The sequence below is a fragment of the Protopterus annectens genome, chromosome 5.part1 (genome assembly GCF_019279795.1).
Source record: "Protopterus annectens isolate FY-2018-M chromosome 5.part1, PAN1.0, whole genome shotgun sequence".
Classification (NCBI taxonomy): Eukaryota; Metazoa; Chordata; order Ceratodontiformes; family Protopteridae; genus Protopterus; species Protopterus annectens.
In genome coordinates, this window is record NC_056736.1 from 385,842,733 (window position 1) to 385,866,511 (window position 23,779).

The following is a 23,779-nucleotide window of genomic DNA, read 5'->3' on the forward strand; positions in this document are numbered from 1 at the left end:
ACATTTTCAGCTCATGTTTAGAAAGAAAGATCAGCTGTGAAAAAAAAAAGAGAAGTCAGTGCACAATCTGAAGGTCATGCTAGAAAGTCAATTAACCAAAGTCTGGGGGATCAAGAAAAGTGAGCAAGAATGTGGGGATTTGGTCAAGCAGGAAAATAAGTTGAGCAAATTATATCTTCAGCTTACGTAAACCACCAAGCTGGTGAGGGTAATAAAAACCTAGAAGAACACAAAGAAGCAGCCTTAGTTGTGAAAAAATGTAACTTCTGGAATTATGAAAGTTTAATATAACTCCTTCCATAACCCCAGAGGATAATTCATAGTTTGTGATGTTGATCATGATGTGCTCTCATTTTTAATGGATGAGAATATGTCCCAGAGGATCCAATTCAGTAGTCAGCTATTTATGAATACAAATTATGACATATGTTAAAAAAACACAAGAGAAAATGTAGTTAGAAGAGTATTTAATTATCTTTTTACAGTTTTAGGAATTGCTTTGCAGATATTGCTTTTGGATATGAACTTCTTAGCTGAACTAACTTTCTTATGGATAATAATAATAGTTGATAAATTTGCTGTTATTGCTCTTATACCATGTTAACTTTTCCTTAATAAAATACTTGAGAAAAGGCAACCAGTGGAAATGTTTATGTTGAAGCAGGACTTGGTACAACAATACAACCCATCACAAAGCTCAGGTTAAAAAAGTAACTAGCAAGAGAAACAGGTGCACTAATCAAAATATGTAAGAAGGACCCACCTCACAATCAGGGATTACAAAGGGACCACCACTGAAAAGGGTAGTGCTTAAAGCTGCTGCACAAATTAAAAATGCAAAAGTACTGGGTAGACAAGAAATGGTGTAAGAGTCTGAATACATAAGATTCAAAGAAACTTTATTGCCATTTAGGAAACACAAGTGTTACCTAAATGAAATTTCGAGTGTCAGCTCTTTTACAGGAGTAAACAGACAAAAAAAGATAGACATGATAGGTATTAAAGAATAAACAATAATTATAGTACAAAAGTAAATATCTAGGTAGCTGATGCACATGCTTGTACACTATAATACACTGGACAACACTGACTAATAGGTGATTAACACTTCAAAAGAAAAGGACACTATACACAACGTTGAGATTCAGTGATACTGCACATAAGGAAGTGATTGGAATTGCACTTGAATGAGAATATATTAATTTTACTATGCAATAAATAAAACTACTGTATGGAAAAAAAAACAGGAAAAGAATGCGAGCATAACAATCTATTATAGTTTTGATCAATCCAGATTTACATCTGCATTAATGAGTCTTATTGCAGTTGGATAAAAACTGTTCATGAATCTGGAGGTCCTGCAGCGGATATTCTATAACCTTCTTCCACATGCAAGTTTAGTGAACCAACCAAATGCCGGAGGAGAAATGTCACTCAGTATTTTGTGAGACCTCTTTTTACATCTCAGTTCAAAGAGGTCCTGTAAGACTAGTGCCCACAATCATTTCTGCTGTTCTTATTATTCTTTGCAGCTTCTTCCTTTCGGCCGTTGTGCTGTTACCGAACCATACAGTGCAGTTGATGGTGATAACGCTCTAAATGGCTCCTCTGCAGTAGGCATTTATAGAGAGCTTTGCTTTTCTTAGCCTTCTTAAGAAGTGTAGTCACTGGTGGGCTTTTATAATTAGCTGGCCTGTGTTTGTACTCCAAGAAAGATCCTCTGATATATGTACCCCCAGGAATTTGGTATTTTGGACTCTCTCCACTTCTTTACCATTGATCTTGAGGGGCAGGTGCATGACAGAGCTCTTTCTGAAGTCAATAATGATTTATTTTGTTTTATTGATCTTCAGGTCCAAATTGTTATTGCACCATTCAGTCAGGAAGTTGACCTCTGTGGTGTCATCTGTAAATTTGATGATGTGGTTGCTGCTAGCTTTCACAGAGCAGTCATGGGTAAGGATTGTGAGCAGTAGAGGACTCAGTATGCAACCCTGGGTACTCCGGTGTTGATAGTAACACTCCCTAAAGTGTTGTTACCAGCAAAGGTCCTTTGTGGTCTTCCAGTCAGGAAATCAAGGATCCAGTTGCACAGCCCTTTATTTATGCCATTGTTGATTAGCTTTTTTATAAGTTGCATTGGAATAACCATATTGAATGCCGAGTGGAAATCTATGAACAGCAGCCTGGCATTGTTGTTCTCTTCAAGATGCTCCAATGTGAGGTGAAGTGCCCCTGAAATGGCATCAGCAGTTGATCTGTTTGCCCAGTAGGCAAACTGCAGCAGGTCAAAGGATTGTAGTAGTACTGTAGTCAAATGCCTTTAAACCAGTCTTTTGAAGCATTTCATTGCATTTGATATAAGGGCTACTGGCCTGTAATCATTTAGGCAAGTGTGGTTGGCTTCATTTCACATACAAATGCATTTAAGGTTTGTTTACAAACATGTGTTCAAGAGCTTTTGCTACACTGTAACTAGATCTGTTCAATCACTATCACTAGAAACAGACATACTCACACACATATGCATTCAAGCACAAAAATACAAATACCCACAACTCTTACAGAAAACTTCCAAGTTTCGAATACAGTTGGTATTATCCTGTCCAGTTTAAGAAGGGATCCACACATTGCATACAAAGTGTACAAGTATATGGCAACAAAGGGCCAGGAAATGACAGTTTTTTACCCCCTACACCTCACCTCTCAAAGTTCAACATGCTACAGTCTAGTATAGCTGCACTGTCAACAGAGTCAGAGACACACGTGTACTACTTCACCAGAAGGTAGAGGGATGTTGTGCATACTCTATTATATTCTGTGATGCAGAAAGAACAACTCTGCCAGTGATAAGAGCTGTGGCCAAAAGCGGCGGTTTCTAATATGCAGAAAAATGTGAATTGGAGACATGCTATCCATGGCTAATTTGCATCTCTCCGAGTCACCCATAAGTACCACAAGTGCAAATCAGCACTTTCTGTGGTACTCAACACTGGAGGCCCATGCATAGGACCCACATATCACACACACACCCCTTACCTGTTCCTTAGTGTACAGAATGTATCATCTTATTTTTATCCCTACCTTCATTAATCATGAATTTTTAGTCAGCCAATAATGCCGGACATTAGAGTTTCATTCTTCTTATTGTTTGTAAAGTGCATCGTGATGCTAGGCCTGTTTCTCAACTTTTTCAGTGAGTCTAAGTAATGCTTTAAAATCTCTCCCTGATTTTCTCTTGTATTCTTCCCACACCATATATTTTGTGCTGCAAAATATTGTTCTATTATTTTATCTAGTAACTTTATGGCATGATATAAAGAGTATCTCTAGTATCTAGTGTTTCCCTCCCCCCAGTATTGCAGGATTTGCTTATGGAGGTATAACAGCCTCACCCCCCACACACATTCATGTATACACACACACACACACACACACACACGCACACACACACACACACACACACACACACACACACACACACACACACACAGACGCACACACACACACACACACACACACACACACACACACACACACACACACACACACACACACACACACACACACACACACACACACACACACACACACACACACAGATCCCTCTCACCTGAATGCACTCGCATACACTCTCACCCATTCATCTATATAAACAAACATACAGACACACACCTTCACTACCTATACCCTAACTATCCCCCTACAGTGATGACTCAGCCCCCCACACACACACACACACACACACACACACACACACACACACACACACACACACAGATCTCTCTCACCTGAATGCACTCGCATACACTCTCACCCATTCATCTATATAAACAAACATACAGACACACACCTTCACTAACTATCCCCTAACTATCCCCCTACAGTGATGACTCAGCCCCCCCCCCACACACACACAGCATCACTACTTGCCCACTGAACTTCCCAGCACCTATCTCAAATTTGATCCAACACATTAGAAGCAACGGGTGAATGCAAGCTTTTGGCCATGTTCATTAACATGGCCAGCCATGGTAACAAATCACTGAGCTGTGCAAATGCCTTACTGCAGCATTTTTGGGGGAGACCGCATTGCTAATTAGTATAGTCTGCTCACCCAGAATTAGCACTTGCAGTAGGCCACAGTGGTACCACTCCTCTTTGTGGTAGAACACTGTATTAGGACAGTCTTTGAATAAGAAATGGTTACCATGAGGTAACACCTCACAGTAAATTTTCTGAATAGCTCTGAGTGTACCTCCTTTTTATCTTTTAAAAGCATCTAGCTTAATATTGCATATTCAAGAACTGGATGAATTTATACACATCCTGGTGCAGTGCAAGGCAATTCAGGCTTTATAAGTAGCAACTAGGTATGTGGTCAACTAGACCATTGCAGAACCTACCTCAGTTTCCCAACTGCCACAGAACACTGTTTAAGTGAGTTGCTCAGAGTCACACAGGAGGCAAATAGAGGTTGATGATATCAAACCCTGGCCTACAGAAGGCTGCTTGTTAATGCCAGATAGCCAGATGACTGTGCTAATTGCCAGAGTAGGACTTATTAGCTGTCTGTGTTATAAATAATCAATAGGGAGTGGCCAACAAAAAGGACACACCAGGTACGAGTCCTAGATTATGCCCCAGTATGCCACTTGTGCTGACTGTGTTTATATCGAAATGCAAGCATTCAGCACTACTTTGCTTTTACCATTTAAAAGATTGGGAGAAGGGTGGAATTAATCTACCAGATATAGAGATTTAGGCATTGGCATCTATTTCTAAAACACTTACTCTACGGCTGAACTCAACCTATACAGCCAAATGGAAATTAATTCATTCATCTATAGTAACTCCGCCCATAAACAAAAGTCTTTTATAATGTGATAAGAGTTAACATATTTAATAAAAGTATAAAAACAAAGTATATAATTGTTATTGAAACAATAATACTTTTTAGAAAATATATAAACATGAACCCAGATATAAAGATATGTTTTTATACTACATCCTATAGCTTGTATACAAGAATGTATAATTAGCTTTGATTCAAATGTAATTAAAGAACTTAAAGAAAAATAAGTGATCTATTGGTATCAAATACTCAATGGCAATACATTACTCACACTAGATCAAATCAAAAGGAAATTTGAGTTTGATGATAAATTGTGGCTACCAATACAACAAATAAAAGACAGTACATCACAAATAAGCTGTAATTGATGACACTAACTTTTAAAAATAATATTGCTAAGTTCATAGATCTTGTGATACTTTTAATAAATAATACTTATAAAGGATAGGGATATCTATCAAAAATTCAGAAGACACAAAGAAACAAAGAACTATACCAATAATAGTTATTGTACTTATTATAATCAGGTTAATCAAAAGGATCCTGATAAAATGAAAAAGAAATGATCCTTTTATCACCAACCCTTACCATCAAGTCAGTTCAGTGGAAGCTATATGCATGGAAGTTCCTACATAAATCCTTTCTAACCCCACATAGATTAGAACTAATATATAAGAAACATATTGATTGTTGGAGATGTAAAACACATACAAAAGCAGATTGATAACACATGTTTTTTTGATAGTCAACCACTGAATAAATATTGGTTTGAAATTAATTATTTCTTTCAAACAAATTTAATGATACATTTCAGTTAACCAAGTCATTAGTTTTGTTTAATGTACCCATACCACAATGTGTCCCAAAAGTAAAATATCCTTTACTGTGGACATTGCTTGCCATTGCACATACAGCCATAACTTACTGGAAGAATAAAGCACCACCAACTTTTCAAGATTTCAAGAAAATCACAGGCTTCATGTCTCGAATGGAAGTAGCAACCATAAAAAAAAGAACTGATAAGACATCATTCATCACTTATTGGCAGAAATGTTATTAAATATTGGACAAAACAAATTAATCTGATTAGTCATCACAGCAACTTAATACAAATTGCATATTGTATATTGAAATGTGATGTTATAGATTGTTTACTTAGCCAATTGTATATAGTTTCTTTTGTAAATAGTTGACTAGTTGATTATGTTATATTATTTTATGAATAACTATTTATGGTTCAATCAATTTGAAGAGATGGAAAAAAAAATAATAACAATTTATTTTAACAGAAAAAAATAAAGTGTACATGTCTTGCTTTGTGATTTGTAGTTTTTTGTCAAGTATTCAGGTAAAATCAGTAAAACATCTACCACAGCAGGCAAATTCCATAGTTTGACTCTGTTCTGATACAATAACTTATTTTTTAACCAGGTAAGCATACTAGCCTATAAACATATTTCAGGCACAATCTGAGCCTATTTGGGAAAAATCAAGAATGAACAAATTCTTATTTAGAATATTATGAAAATAAATAGGAAATAAAAAAAAAAACATGCAATATTTCGTCAGAGTAAAGGCAGCAGTTAAAACTAAAAATAAATATCGTGGATAGCCTTAAAATGTATACAAATTAATGAGGGTGTATAAGGAGTAAGAGGTTAGTCATAACTGTTATTTGCTCTTTTTAATTTTGTAATCTGAAATGCACATTGTCATACTAGTGAAAAATACAGAATTCTCATGATTTGCTGAATCAACGAGTGAATGGATAAGCAAGTAGTCAACTTGACTTTTGCTTTTTGCTTTTTCATTTAAAACAGTCATCAGATGTAGAAACCAATGAAAATGTTACTTTGTTATACTTAGGTCATATTATAAAAGCAAATCAACTACAGCCACAAAATGACTCTTTGGGAGCTGCCTTATAAAGCTCAAACAGTGGTTCAACAGTTACTCCATTTGCCTTGGGTGCGAGAAGATCAGAAGACTTTGGGTTCTATTTCCACATCGGGCATGTGGATTCATTTTACAATGGTGACTTTACAGTGCAGCATAAGTGGATATTGCATTTCTCAGTATGTCCTCCTTTGGATGAGATGTTAAACAAAGGCCCCATATGCTTGAGCTGGTGGTAGCTCAGAGGGCTGTCAAAGATTCCAGACCAGTTAGTAAAGAGAAGGGAATTTCTTTGCTGAGTACTACCTTGAGTAATAATCTGGTCTCCACTTTCTCTCTGAGGAAAAAGTAACATCTTTGTAAACTGATTATTGCATATTCATCTCAAAAATAATATCTTTAAAAGACATATTTATGTAATTTGCACAGCTCACAGTGGTAGCCGCCTGGGTTTTGCAGTGTGGTACTCAGTGATTGATAAAGTATAAAATCAAAACCATATTCCTTCTATGACACAGTCACCTCAGTACCTATCTAAAATTTTCCATTTAACAAAGGGTTGGAATTGTGCTTCATCTAATATGTGCCTTGAGTTTAAATGAATGGCTGAGTGCACACTGCTGAGTTACAAGTCTAGCACTGCTTGCTTGACAGCTTGTAAAGCCTACAATCCAATTGCTTGAAGCTCCCTCTCCTTTCCCTTCACAGCTCTATTGACATCGTCAGCCAACTGATGATGTAGAGCAGGCAGCAGGAAAGGGTCAAATTTAAAAAAAAACAATTTAAAGGGACAACTTGGAATTTCATGACACAGTATTTTTTCAGTGTGATAAGCCACAGTGGTGCAGCGGAAGCGTTGTCGCCTCGCAGCAAGAGGTTCTCCCATTCGATTCTCAGCTGGATCACCTTCTGTGTGGAGTCTGCATGTCCTCCCAGCGGTCGAGTGGTGTTCGAAAGAAATGCATGAATGGGAGTGCCTTCATTGAAGGTTGGGCATCGAGCTGGCACCTCGGCACTGTAAAAATCTACTGCCAATCATTAGCAGACCGGAGTTCTGCTGTGGCAACCCCTAACCAGGAAAAGCCGAAAGAAGAAGAAGTATTTTTTCAGTGTAAAAAAATTGATATTTTCTGGCAAACACAGGCCAGTTGTGAGGTAAAAGACAAGGACTTGAAATGACGATCCACTGTGCAGCTTCTGTTCAGCTAGTGGATTACTGCACTAAAACTCAACACTCAGTTGCATACCAGCTATTGCTAAGGATCCTTCCTGTGCTACTAGAGAGGAAGTGATTTTCAACATGACACAGAAAAAAGGTTAGTAAGAATTCCAGCACATCCTTTAAAGATCAGGATTAGACCAGGATTAAACTAAGGAAGTAAGTAGAAACCAGTTGCCTAACTTGCAGATCTTTTTTTTTATGACCCACACAACCCATCCCCAGACCAGTTGCACCACATTACCAATACTCAATCAAGTTATTTGATCTTCAGTATGGGTAAGAGTCAGGCTCTTCCTGTCAGGTAAGAAACCCATTGGCCATTTATTCCCAAACTAGTATATAGCCCAGTTACTCAGAGAGGGTTGGATGACAGGGCATAGCCAGAGTGGGAGTCATGTCACTCAGCCCTGCCTTCAGCAAGTGCCACTGTGTAAAGACAGTCTATCTGAGAGTGCCTCCCACAACCCCAGGAGAGAAATTGTGATTACAGAACATGCACACCATGACTGTCATGGCTGAATTCTGGTGTTCTATTACTTCACTTGTTGGAGTCAAAAGTGTGATTACAGAACATTCATCACCATGACTGTCATGGTGAATTCTGGTATTCTATTATTTCACTTGTGTGGGTCATCAGTGCAGTAGAACTAGCAACTTCCCACCCACTCCAGGATGGGTTAGCCAGTGTCAGCTGCTTATACATCCTGAGGTAATAACTAAACTCAGGTAATCTTGAGAATAGTTAGAGCTTTATTTCTGTATACCACTAGAATGCAGTATACAGAAATACTACAAAAATGTGTTAAATTGGAAATCAATTATGGTCACAATGCGGCAACCTCTATAATAACAGGTATTAAGTAAACCTCAAGAAAGCATACAAACCCATGGTAGGAGCTTGAAAAAGGTATCCTAAATAGACTGGCATTTCATATACATGCCTGTAGTAGCATTAGGGGACTTACTTCCAGTTATAAAGTTTTCTCCATAAAGCAAATGGTTGGGGGACTAAAAAAACTGTTGTAGGTTAACTGCAGTAGTGTGATGTGGTCACCTCTGTTTGCACTGCAAAACTCCGTTAAGCTGACACAATGTGAATAATAATTAATTGTCCCTCCAAATGCACTCACTGATAATATTAATATAGAACACTTACTGGTAGGTGGGTATTAATGGCTGCAGCAGTGAATAAAACCCACTAGTGACCATGTTCCTCCTTTATACAAGATGGTAGACTACTAGTCATTGCTTTCTGGAGTCATGGAGAAAATGGATACAAGATTTAAGATAAATGTTTTATAAGCTGGTATCTACAATCATATATACTCCTTCACAGTAAGTAAATTTCAATACTGGGAAATTAAGTCAGAGGCATGTAATATTACTTCTACTTGGGCGGCGCAGTGGTGCAGCGGTTAATGCTGTCGCCTCACAGCAAGAGGTTCTCTGGTTCGATTCTCGGCTGGGGTGCCTTCTGTGTGGAGTTGCATGTTCTCCCTGCATTCGCGTGGGTTTCCTCCGGGTACTCCGGTTTCCTCCCACATTCTAAAGACATGCTTCTGGAGCGTTTCTTCCCTGGCCTCCACTGAAAACAGGATCTGTGGAACCTAGTCGGACTTTCCCGGTCAACAAATGTTAAATAAATAAATAAAATTCTACTGCAACTCTTAAGTCAGTGCATGTGACATCATGGTACACCATCTACTGTACTACTGAGTGTATTTAGAAACTGGATCCATCACAAAGTCTGTTATACTCTAAGGACAAATCTGTAAAGCCAATATATGCTGCGGTTTATCTATCTGTCTGTCTATCTGTTCATCCAGACATCTAATTGACCACTTGACTGACTTACTGAATAGTATATTGTGGCTTTTAACTGGATTAATAAATGCTAGGTAGAGCACACTTGCAGAAGGAACCTGGACAAAGAAGTTCCACTGAGCTTTAAATTTGTCTAGTAAAAATTTGAAGCAATATTTTCAACTAATTTTGTATGGCATGTTTTTTAAATCACGTAAAGTATACCTGCTACTTTCAGGTACATACAGCCACACTTTTGGCAAAAAAAGACTCTGAATGCAAGCTAATGGGAAAACTACCCAATGAATGCCTACCATGTTATCCTTAAATGCATTACTCTTGGGCCACCAAAACTACTCTTTAAAAAGCCAGTTATTTATTTACATACTTATACAGCCAGCTTTAGGCACCAGTGAACCCTACAGTCACTGGGGTCCCCAACTACAGAAAGCTATCTTGTTTTGATATTTTGTTATAGGTTTACCAAACCAACAAAAAGCTGATACAGCAATGTTGTCTTCAGATTGTCACCATTTCTTCTCCTTTAAAATTCAAGTATATATCTGGTTGTAGTAACAGTCTTTTGGCCAATAGCAGGCTTCATAATTTCATCAAATGTTACACCACTGACATAGTGTACTTGACTTAGTTACATCCTGCTGGTGTGCATTCTCTCTAGTAAAACCAACATCATAAGCAGTTTTAGGCACCTTTATTAGCCACATCTCTAGAGGATAACAGTCATCCTTGACTGTATGGAGCAGGCGTCCTACAAAAACTGGTTGGGAGAGCATAAAAAGAAAAAAAAAGATCATTCATTCTCTGATTATGCACTTTATCCAAAACATGAGTGAGGTTAGTGCTAGAGATCAGCAGCCCAGAGAGATCAATGCTGGTCTTTACCTAGGATTTTAAGTAGAACAAATGTTCCTGATCTTCAAGGATGGGTTTCTTTTTCTGGAAGTTTTATAAATAACTGGCAGGATGCCAGACACTAGAATATTCAACTTTTTTGCTCATGAATTCTTATTTATTTATTTTACATTTGTTTACCAAGAAAGTCCGACTGCACATATGCCCTTTTTCTGTGGAGGCCCGGGGAGAAAAGCTCCACATCATATACAATATAAAACATTTACAGGACAATTATAAACAAAGGGTAGATACAGGTGAGAAGCATCAGCAAAGTACAGTCAAGTAAAAAATACATTTGGATAATCACAGCATAGCTCCACATAATATATAACATAGAATAGTTACTGGATAATTAAAACACAGGGTAGATACATAATTGAAAGCAGCAAAGTACAGTGCTGTGAAAGTACATTTGGATATCACAGCAAAGTTACAGATGGTAAAATAATTACAAGTCAATTTTAAGAACATAAGGTAGATACTTTTGGAAAAAATCTGTATAAGTCTGGCAAAATACATCTGAAAATTTCAGCTAGGTACAGTCTGGTAGGGAAGAGATGTTTACAGGCTAGTATATTCAACGAAATTACAAATTTTACAGATATTTTGAGACAGATTGATATAAGTAAAGCTGGTTACCTCATGTAAAGTCTTTACACTTTTCATAAGGTTAGCCAGGAGCAGAGCAGTGACACAGCCATTTATCAGTTAGGTGCACTTTTAGTGTTTTCTTAAATTGGTTTAGGGTGGGGGTGGATATTATATCCTGTGGTAGTTAATTCCAGTATTTGCCTATGTAATTTGAAAAGAGGCATTCACCAGCTTGGTTTTTGGTTTTGTTGGTCCTAATAAGGGGTTTGTTGGTGGATCGTAGGGCTCTGATGGTGGAATAAGGAAGTATTAGTTGGCTCAGAGCAGGCGTTTTATCAGGATTGTAGAAGAGTTTGTGGGCAATAGTTAGTTGGTTTAAGAGAAGGAGATGAGGGAGTTCCAACCAGTTAAGTTTTTTGAGTGCTGTACAGTGGTCTGATCTAGATGCCACGTTTGTAGGCTATCTGGTGAAGGTATTGTAACAGGTTTCTAATTTTTCCAATTCTTCTTTTCTTATATTTATCAGTATAGGGGATGCATAGAGCAGTGTAGAGATTAGGTGTGTCTGGGCAATAGTGGCTTTAGTGTTGTCTGTGAAGAATTGTTTATTTTTGCATAAAGTTCCAAGTTTTTTGTGTATTTTTTGACTGTCTGTGATATGTGGACATCAAATCTCATATTACAGTCTATCTCAACTCTTGGAAGTTTAGTGTGCTGCGAGGGGGTGATGATGGTATTATTTAATGAAGTGATGCTAAAAGTGGTCATGGGTACAGAGGTTTTGTGGGCTGGAATAGCATGACCATTTTTTGGGGGGATTTAGAATTAATTGGGAGTCTGTTAACCATTTTCTACTTCTAGGAATGATTGTTGAGTTTGTGTTTGGAGTTCCTGTAAGTTAGAAGTGGCACATATGACTGTAGAGTAGTCCGTGTATTTGATGAAGGAAGCCAGTGGGGTTGAGTTATGGAGGTTATTTGTAAACAGTGAGAAGAGAAGGGGTCCTAGTATTGACCCTTGTGAGACTCCTAGGGTAACTGGGAGTACTGGAGGGAGTGTTTGTTGCCAATGTACTGCTTGCTGGCATCCAGTTAGGCAATCCTGGAACCAGGCAAGGGTGGACTGAGATAAGTCTAGTTCTGTGAGGACATTTAGTAATTTATTATGGGAGACCATTATTGGAGCTTTCCACAGAAAACCAGTATAAACATTCACTTGTAGCTAGACAGCAAGGGAAGGAACAGGAGACTGTGGAAACTCTGATGCAGTCAATGTTGAGGAGTGATAGGCCAGTGTGTTCCCATATGACAGAGCAATGGATAGCACAGGATGAAATTGAAGAGAAGGTGCCACAGGAAGATGCTATAGAACTTTCTATAGAATCATAGGAAGTGGAAAACAAAGGATGTGCCCTCAGTCTGGAAGAAAATGAACTAAGGGAAGAGTTGCTTGATTTAATAGACATAGATAGATATATTAAAATCAATGAAAGAAATAGACTGCAGAAGGTCAATAAAACCCCAGAAGTCAGAAGTCTGATAAAACCAATGAACACAGTAATTAGGACTGTCCATAGAAATCCATGCGATATAACAGAAGTAAACAGGATATGTTACTTTGCAGCTAAATTAATACCTGATAAAGTTCTACCACAAGAGCACAGGGTAGAGAGGGAAAGGAAGGGGAGAAATCGAATACCATCATGGAAGTATAGAATACAGAAAAATATAAAGCAATTAAGACAAGAAGTGTCATTGTTGGAAGACTATAAAAGAGGGAGTAAATCAACAAAGATACTAAGAAAGATAGATGTGATAAAAGCAGTGTGTAGTAATAGAACAGACCAGGCTCCATCATGCACTACCGCAAAAAACAAGAGGAGGAAAAACTTAGAAGATACACAGATAAATATAAGCAATTTAGTGATGACCCCAAAAGGTTTTATAGAGAACTGGGAAACAAGATAAAAGAAATTTAAAGACCGCCTAAAAAAGAAAAAAAATAGGTGCATTTTGGAGAAGTATCTATGAAGATCCTGTGGAACACAATAAAGATGCTAAAAGAAATAATAGAAGTTTAAAGGTACAGGATATGAAATGGGATGAAGTATAAGCCAGAGAGATTGAAACAGTTAAAAAAAAGGCCTCTAACTGGAAAACCCCAGGTCCAGATGCAGTGCCTAACTTTAGGTTAAAACGCAGCGCCTAACTTTTTGTTAAAAGTATTAACATCTTTGCATGAAAACCAAGCCATGAGTAAGAACTATTTATATGCACACTCCGGACCGACACCAATCTGGCTAACAAGCAGCTCCTACTTAAGAGTGAACCTGCAAGCTACCCCAAAATTTATAGACCAATAACTTGCCTTCCGACGACATATAAACTATACATGGGAATTGATAATGACAGAGTTTATAGTCATTTAGAAGAAAACTCAATTATGGCAGTAAAAAAGGGCAATAAAAGAAAATCATATGGAACAAAGGATTATTTATTGTTAAATAAAGTCGTAGTGGAGAACTGTAAAAAGGGGAAGAATCTAAGTATGGCATGGATTGACTACAAAAAAGCATTTAGGTTCATAGGTGTGTACTAGGCCAATGGCCCTGGAGCCTTTAAAAGCCTAGCCCGTAGAAGTGCCCTGGCATCATGGCACCATTAGTTTCCAGTGCCTCTATCAAGTAGAGCCACTGCAGTGATCCCCGGGGTGAACTTTCCATTTCCCATCCACTCTTCAATATTTCTCTTGAAGAGGGCCAGTGAGGTGCTCTGCTTGACATGTATGGGAAGTCTATTCCATAGCATGGGCAGTCTCTGGGTTATGAATCTGTCCCTCCAGCATGTTCTGTTGATTCTGGTAATGAGATTGAGGTCCCTGGAGCTTGTGGTGCAGAGGGATTGGGATTTCTTTAGTTGTAACATTTCTAACAGGGCTGGTTCAGACGTGGCTTTGTAAGTCAAGCAGAGATCACCTCTTAATAGACGATATGAGACGGAGACAAGCTGGAGTTTTTTTGCGTCTGTCCATGTATGGCATGTGTTTAAGGCCTAGGATCCTCTTCGTGAGATACTTTTGTGGCCTTTCCAGATGTTGCAGGTGTTTAGTGAGGTACATGCCAAATGGGGCATTATACTCGATGATTGGTCTAATGAGGGAAGAATAGAGAGATGATGACCTCTTTTTTTCCTGAATGCAAAACCCTTGTTAATGAGATGTGCCACATAGAAGGACTTTCTGATCACAGTGGCAATGCGGTGGTCGAAGGAGACGTTGCTGTCAACCTGTGTTCCTGGATCTCTTATAATGCCTTTAGTGTTCAGTGGGCTACCATCAATGTGGTAATTAGTGGGAACTGAGTTTTTCTCAAAGGGAATGACGCATTTTTTGGCATTAAGCTTAAGGCCATGATTTCAACACCAGTCGTTGGTCTCAGTGAGGCCTTTCTGTAAGATGTCTACATTGCATGAGGAGTTAATAATGGCTCCCAGCTTGCAATCACCGGTGAACTTGGTCAGCCAGAGTCCCTCCGTGTGGGCTTGGACTTCTGAGAAGTAGATGCCAAACAGGACAGGACCCAGGACAGGTCCCTGTTGGACTTCACTCATGACTGGTCGTCAGTCTGACTTGGAATCTGCTAATTTCACACTGTGGCTTCTATCTGTGAGCCAGTTTGCAACCCACCTAGTGATATAGGGGTTGATGCCCAGTTTGGTGAGTCTATCAATAATTCCTGAGTGGGGAATGGTATCAAAGGTCTGGGCCAGATCGAGGTAGGCTGTATGAACTGCCTTGCCCTCATCCACAGCTCTGGTGACTGACTCAAAGGAGTCAACCAGGTTGAACAGGCATGATCTACCCTTCACAAAACCAAATTGTGTGGGATCCAGAATTTGGAGATTCCCTGTATTTTTGTTAATTAGGTCCATGATGATGCGCTCCATAGCCTTACATATCAGACTCGTCAGGCTAATGGGATGATAATTCCCAGGGACTGTAGTCACTCCTCCTTTATGGAGAGGGATGACTGTAGCAGTGCACCATTCTGTAAGGACAAAGCCTGAGGTGAGGCTGCAACTGAACAGGGCACACAGGTGTGGTGCCAGTTCACTTTGTAGTTCATGTAGAACACAGCCAGAGATTGCCAGTTCACTTTGTAGTTCATGTAGAACACAGCCAGAGATATTTTTGGGTCCCATGGAAGCTGTATTCTTGGCCTTGGACAATGCAGCTTTAACATGTGCTGCAGTAATGCTGGGTTCCTGGAATTCTTCCGGTATTGTGATTGGTCCTTTGGGGGGGGGTAAAGTTGGCATTGAATCTGTCGACCAGTATATTGGCAATATCAGTTGGCTCAGTATAGGAGGTACCATTCTGCAGTAACTCAGAACAAATCTGGGTATTGCCGTGGAGATTCTTGATATAACTGTAGAAGGCTTTGTGGTTGTTTTTAGTGTTTGCCACAATTCTGCCTTCATAGCTAGGTTTAGAGGTTTTGATGAGGGATCTCAGCTTTTTGTTGAGGCTAATAAGGGAGATTTTCCAGTCTTGGGACTTCACCTTTTTCTGCAACAGTTTCTTCCTTCTGTTGTAGAGTTTGTTAATGGCAGGGGACCAACTTATTGGCTTCCTTTTTTTGGAGTAGAGCATCTTGGTTCTGTTGGGTATGGCTAGTTCCATGCATTTATGTGCATGGTGTATGATTCGGTGGTCATGCACCTATTTTCCATTTGCATGGGTGCCATGAAGTTAGCCACCTCTGTTTTTAGGAGCCCAAAGTCAGCTTTGGAGAAATTTTTCATGGTGGTTACCTTTGCTGGTGGTGTGGGTGAGATGTAGATTTCCATGGTAATTATTTTGTGGTCGGATCTAACCAGGGTGGAATTGTCTATTGTCTATTCTGGGGCCAAAAGGTGTGGAATGAGCCTGGTAGTGCAAGAGTGCTTTCTGCTGCTTTAAACCAGGTCTCTGTTACAGCACAAATGTCGATGTTCTCCATTTTGAGGAGTGCTTTGCGTGAGTGCATCTTGAGATTTAGACTTCCAGTGTTGAGCAGCATGATCCTCAGATTGCATTTATAGCTGTTACAGTGGTAATTTGATGTTTGGAACACCACCTAAAAATGTCACTATAGGGGTGGCAAGAGCCTTAGCCAGTATCCAGAAACCTAGGAGTGACAGATGCAGGCCATCTCTAGCAAAGCATCAAGGTTTGTTAATCATGTCATCCCAGGCAGACAGATACTGGATCCCTTTAGAATGACCACCATAGTCAGAGAAATCTACCACTACACCATTTGATAGTATACCACATTCATGGATAAAACAGTGCTTAAAATGTATAATATATACCCTACACTGATCGACTACGTTACAGTGACCATGAAACAATGGCAGACCACTTTGCAATTAAACCATGATAAAGGACAAATTACTATCCCAGGGATAAAAATTCGAAGGGGATATTCCAGGGTGATTCTGTGTCACTGTTGCTATTTTGCCTTGCCCTTAACCCATTAAGCTGTCTACTTAACAGCTTAGGCCATTGCTACAATTTAGCTCCTAGAAAACAACAAAGTCTAAAGTCTTCTCATCTTTTATTTGTCAATGATTTAAAACTGTATAGCACATCAGATGAGGAACTGAAAGCACAGCTGCAGGTTAAAACTTTTTCAGATGATATTAGAATGTCATTTGGTCTTGATAAATGTGCAAAAGCAACCTTTAAAGCAGGAAAACTGCAGCACCAGAAAAACATTAGTTTGGGACAAGAATGTGATATAATAGAACTTGAGCAAGAGGGAGTCTATAAATACTTGGGAATTGATGAAGGATCAGCAATAAAACATGATCAAATGTGAATAAAACTTAGTAAAGAATACTTCAGAAGACTAAAATTAATCCTGTAAACAGCATTGACGTCTAGGAATAAAATCCAAGCTATAAACCAATTTGCTCTTCCTGTCCTAACTTACAGTTCTGGAGTGATTGATTGGCCCCAAAACGTGTTGTATAAATTAGATATTAAAACAAGAAGGATGCTTTATCCTCACCAAATGATCTATAAAAAACAGTATATACTAAGATTATATATTCCCCATTCTGAAGGAGGGATGGGCCTCCTTGAAATTGATTACATGTACAGATCTGTAATCGTGGGACTTCACACATCTGCTGACCTCACAAGACCCAAATATAGTGACAGTTTTAAAACATGAGGAGAATAACTCTGAGATGACTTCTCTGCTTAACCTAGCATAAGCATATTGCTGTCAAGCAGGAATGGAAATCAAACCAGAAGTAGCTAAAAATCAAGCAGCAACTGAATGTGCCAAAAAAACAAAAGAAAGAATATAAGGTGAAGACCAGATGAAAAGGCAGGAAATGCAGAAAATGCATAAATATAGTTGCAAGTATAAAAAACTTTTGGAAGAATCTCATGCTGACTAGGAACAAACACATGAATGATTAAGGAGATGTGAATTCAAACCAAGAGATGAAATGTTAATATTGGTGGTTCAAGATAGTGGTCTACACACACTGATTTGCAAAGTCCATTGAACATGTGGAGGAAACAGATAAATGTAGGTTTTGTACTTACCGCTGGTTTGCAAAGTCCATTGAACATGTGGGAGAAACAGACAAATGTAGGTTTTGTAAAACTGAACTGGAAACAGTAGCACGCCTCATTGCTGTTTGTGACATACTAATAGCAGAAGGAGTGTATACTGAAAAGCACAATAATGTGGCAAGACGTTTGCACTGAGGATTGTGCAAACATTATGGTTTTCAAGTGGCTGAAAGAAACTGGAAACATGGGCCGCAAAGCATCATAGAAAATGATTAAGTCTACATCAGATGGGATCATCCATTGCCAAAAATTTAAAAGACAGATGCTAGAAAACCAGATATAGTAGTCCAAGGAAAGAAGACAAAAGCAGCACTGATCATTGAAATTGCCACACCCAGTGACCACAGTATCTTGCGTAGAGAGAGACACAAGGTTATAAAATATAAGTATCTGCAAGCAGAAATTAGAGCAATGAGGAAGGAGAATACCCAGATAGTTCCAATAGTAGTTGGAGCAACAGGTCTTATAAAAGAGAGTCTACCATCATATTTAGATATGATACCAATACACATAACTCCATATGAATTACAGGAGTCATTACTGGGCACACTGCGGGTGCTGCGAAGAGCACTTTTGGCTGACATCAAAGAGTGAAACAATACTAATTTCATGAACTTAAATCATACTTTGACTTAGGAATTGGGTCCATTTCCATCATGGTATTAGAAACCCAAAAGATTTGGAGAAATTAAAAAAAGGAGACCATATCAAAAGCTTTGGATAGGTCTAGGAAGACAAATGGATACAAACTTGTTATTGTTTCTGTTATTGTTGATAGTACTGGTAAATGACATTAGTGCCGTGGTTGTACTATGATATTGTCTAAAGCCATGTTGAGAACTGGTTAATAGTTTATTGCGGAGGAAGTCAGTAAATTGTTTATGGACGATTCATTCAAGTATTTTAGACAGAGGGGATAAGATTGTGATTGGACAGTAGTTAGCTAAATCGGTTAATGTGCCACCTTTATGAAGGGGTGTGATGTAAGAGGTTTTCCAGAGTGAAGGGATTAAATGTTCCAATATGGATCTGTTGATAAGAATAGTTACTGGGTAAGCGATACCCTCTGCTGTTAGTTTGAGGAAGTCAGCAAGCAGATTGTCTGCTGCTAGTGTGGTTGGCATCAGTTTTTGTAGTTTTTTGATTGTTTCAGTAGAAACCGGTTGCAGCGAGAAGGCATGTATGCTGTTAGGTGGGTTATTTGTGGGTGTTATAGGACAAGTAGTTTAACTATCGGCCATAGCTAGGATAATTTCTGTGAAATATCTGTTAAACTGGGTAGCAATATTATCTAATTTGTTCTTAGTGGGGGGGGTTGCTAATTTTGCCTGGTTGTAGTATCCCTATTTATGGCTGACCAGAAATTTTCTGGGTTGTTGCAATGTTTGGTTTTTATGTCAGCATAATAGTTAATTTTGTCTAGTTTAATTGGCTTTTTTGCCTTACTTCTGGGATCTGGTTTTGCACCAATTTGCCAAGCTTTCTCCCTTGTTTTTAGTAGTGACCTAGTATCCTTGCCCAGCTAAGGGGCATAGTTGAATTTGACACATATGGTTCTGGCAGGGGCTTGTGAATCTAGGATGACCAGGAAGGTGGTATTAAAATAGTGTACTGCTTCTTCCAGAGGAAGTTTATTAAGGGGGGCCCAATTACAGTGTTTTAAGATGTTTATAAGGTTAGTAGGGTTTAGATTTTTTTTGTTCCTTATTTGCTGGTATAAAGTTTGTTATGTTGGGCTAAGTTGCTGTCTAATTAGATATGTTGGGAAGTGGTCACTGAGGCTGTCTGGCAGACAGCCAGCTTGTGAGGAAAGGCCAGGTCTATTTGTTAAAATCCAGTCGAGAGTGGAGTGTTTGTTAGTTGGTTTATTTATCCTAGTGGAAGTTCTTATAAGTTGGTCAAAGCTGTACAAGTTTATGCTTTTTTAGGATTAGGAGAGTTGCAGTCTTCTCAGTGTATATTAAAGTCACCCATGATTATGGTGTCCTGAGGTAATGTGTTTGTGGTCCATTGCAGTATATTTTCTAGGGTTTGGATATTGTCACCAGGTGGTATATATGTGCCTATTATATTTATGTATTTGTTTGAGATGACTAAGTTTGGTACATAGAATTTCTGCATTATCAGATTTTGGGGCTTGTTCACCTATAGGTACTAAGGAGAGGTGATTTTTAAAGATCATTGTTATGCCTCCTCTTCTTTTGTTCAGTCTATCTTTGTGTATGATGTTATAGCCTGGTGGGAGAAATTCACTACTGGAGGTCTCTGGTTTTAGCCATGTTTCTGTAATAAGTAGAATGTCGGGTGAATATAGAGAGAGGTTGCCATGGAGATCTTGGGTTTTGTTATTAATGCTTCTTATGTTAATGTTTAAGAATAGGATGTCAGATTTGTTTCGAGGTGGAATGATAGTTAATTGGGAGTGGATGATAGTTTGAGAGGTGGAGTTGATTGAGGTGGGGATAGGACCAGGGTTGGGGTGCACGTCACCACAAGAAGTTAGTTTAGATGCTAGAATAACCAGGGTTTTTAGTAGCTTTATTATGGTCTTGTATTTCAGGGAGATAGTGTGGATGTTAGGGTGAGGGACTTAGGTATGGTTTAAAGGTTGTAATGTTAAGGATTTAGGGATTTATGTGGATGTTGTTTGGGTTTGGCCTTGGTGGATGGGTGCTAGAAGTGTAGTGGGAAGGATAGGGTTCATCTATTCTTGAGTGATAAAAGGAGACGTGCTGCTAGTGTAAGAAGTGTTAGTGTAAGTGGGTGTATGTATAGCTGCTGCCTAAGTAGCATTGTTGTCTGCCAGACAATTGTTCTTTTAGCTTTGGGCAACTTTTGAGAGTTTGTATTGTAGGTAATTAGTTGTTAGAAGTATTCGGTGAGGGGGGAATGGATTAAGAGGTTACAATTACTTATTGTTGGTGAGGTTGTATTATATTGGGATTGGATATGTGGGTTGGGGGAGTGGCTAGAGAATTATTATTATGGGGATAATGGGGGTGGGTGGGAATGGGGGTTGGGTAGGAGAGCAGAGTGAGCCCGAGCGTAGTGAGGGTGAACAGAGCAGGTTTGCCCGAAGAACAATGGCAGAGAGAGCGAGCAATAAAAACAAAAAATAAATAAATAACTTACTCAGGTGAGTTCAGGGTATGAGTCTGACCAGGTATATTTAAGCTTGAAATTGCATTTACAGTACTTTATGCTAGAAACCACATTTTGGCAGTGATTCTTGCTATTTTGGGAACCGTTTAGAGAGGGCTAGTTGTAATACAATAAAGAAGTGAGTTGGGGCAGAAGGTAATATAGGTAGGGGTTCTGGTGATGTACGTGCCCCTTGGGAGTACAATAGTACAAATAGTGATTATGTAGAATATACACATACAAATGTTAGGCAAAGCCAAAAATAATGGCAGAATAAAGGCTCAAAATCAGAAAAACTTCTTAAATATTACTGTAATTCACTTAAAAAGTTAATAGAATAACATGTTTTGCACCAGCATGCATTTTTGGATAGATAATAATTATGAAACTCTAATCTCTGTCATTACTGGCAGTCTATTATCCTGAATGATTTACCAGCTAATCACATTTCTTTTACAATAAACACAGCAAAAATATGAATTAATATCAGGGACATTGTGTGAAATCAGAGACTGTGACAATAATGTAAAATGTAAAATAAAGAAATTACTCGTGACAACTGCTAAGCAATAGTTACTGGTCTGGTGTAGCAGTACTAGCATATTGATATTTGCTAAAATCAGAATAAAACTACTATTACTGTGGCTTATGCTTGAGGGTGTAGTGTGAAACTGCAGTGTAAGAGTTACAAGGTGGCTATATTTACTTTCCCTTCTGCAGAATACTGCGTGTGTGTGTTGTAACTATAAGAAGAATTTCAAGGGCAGCACATGCATATAAATAGCAAGCGCATGCTAGCTTCAGTGCCATTTTGAGAGTGCAGCCAGAAAGTGAGCATGTATGAGTGTGATAGCTAGTTTGTTTATATGTTTATCTATGTTAAAGTTATTAAGCCTCAATCATGATGTGTTTGTACATAATAAAGCCACTTGAACAGATCCTACAGATGTTCATCTGTTTTATCGTGACCAGATGAGAGACATGGTGTCAGAACCTGGATTCCAGAGACTGCTTTTCAGAGCTACGAGGTGTAGAGTTAACAGTGAAGGAAAACTAAGTGAACCCAGTACAAAAAAGGGCCAGAAATGAACAAAAGGTAATGAAAACTTGCACAAATGATTTATTTATTAAAAAGAAAACAGAGCATTACAAGGGCACAGAATACATTACTAAGCAAGTGACAGGCACAAAAAGTTTATTAATTAAACGAATGTTTAAAATTAAGATATCTGATAAAACAATTATCAGAAAAGCACATACAGGGTTTGGAATTACCTCAAAATTACAAAATGAGCATGTTTAAGGTAGAACAAGCATGTTTAGAGCAAAACGAGCACAAGAAAAGTATAATGGTCATGAAATATAATAAAGGGCAAAAAGGACACATTAAGCATAAATAAAGTAAGGCGACTGCTTGTTTTTTGGCAAAATACTGTGTTTTGGCACAAACTACTATTTTGCATTGATTGAAGCTACTCAGGGCATAACCAGAGTTATTCAAAGTAAGTGTGTGCTTATTACTGTGCATTTATTCTGAAGAGTTTATTTGTGTGCAAAGTGCAACTATTTTGTAAAGTGCAGTTAAAATACAGCCATTTTGAAAAGTTTCTTGCGCTGGGTGTGTCTATTCGCAGAGTGCCACCATTACAGAGTGTTTCTTGCCCTGTAAAGAGTTGTTTCACAAAGTACAGCCATTTTGGGAAAGTTTCAGTCTGTTGTGTACTGTTTATTAGCAAACTCCAGTTACTTCAAAATGTTTTTACTCTGAGCTTCTGCCCAATTTGTTCACCCAGTGCCATTATTTTAAAATGTTTCTTACACTGATAAGAGGTAATTCCTTACAGTACATTGATTTTAAGAGTATTCTTGTGCCCAGGAGACTTATTTCACAAGGTTCAGTTATTGAGAGGCTTGTTGTGCTACTGGGCATAGTTACAAGCACTGGCATAAATTTCTGGCATACGTATGCATGTGTGTTTGTGTATACCTGCAAAAGCCTTCACTTGATATGTGTTAATATGTAAGAGGCATTCAGCAGACCAGGTGGCATTGTATTTGATCAAAATATTGCAGAGAGTTGAACAATATTTGAGCAAGAGTATGATATTTTTATATAAGCAGCTTATTCTGACAAAGATGCACATACAAGGGCATTCATTTTGCTAAACCTAGCTGGGTCAGAGGCCATTGAAAGAGACTTTAGATTTGTATATGCATCAGCAGTACATGAAGGCGAAGGGGAAGCAAGGGAAGACCCTAAATGTTTGAAATGCAAATTCAGGGAAATGCGCTACCCCCAGACAAATATTACATTAGAGAGGAATTTGTTTTACACAAGAGATCAAAAGCCAGCAGAAATGTTTGCAGCTTATATTACTGCCCTGAGAAACAAAGCTAAAACATGTAGGTTTGGTGACTTGAAAGATTAGTTAATAAAGGACAGGCTTGGGTGTGGTATTAATAGTGTTGCAGTGAGAAAAATTTTGCTTTGTGACAGTGATTTAATTCTGAGCAAGGCTACCGAGATTTGTCAACTCCATGAAGTTACAGACAGGAACACGAGTATGCTTGCAAGTGATAAGAACATGGTTTCGGCAGGCTCTAGAGCAAATGTAGATAGCATGCAACATGTGGCTAGCAGAAGCAGGCCTGGTGTGTAACCTACATGGGTTACACATGGCAGGTGTAACCCCTGTGGGTGTAGCAGGTAAAACCCATAGTTTTCC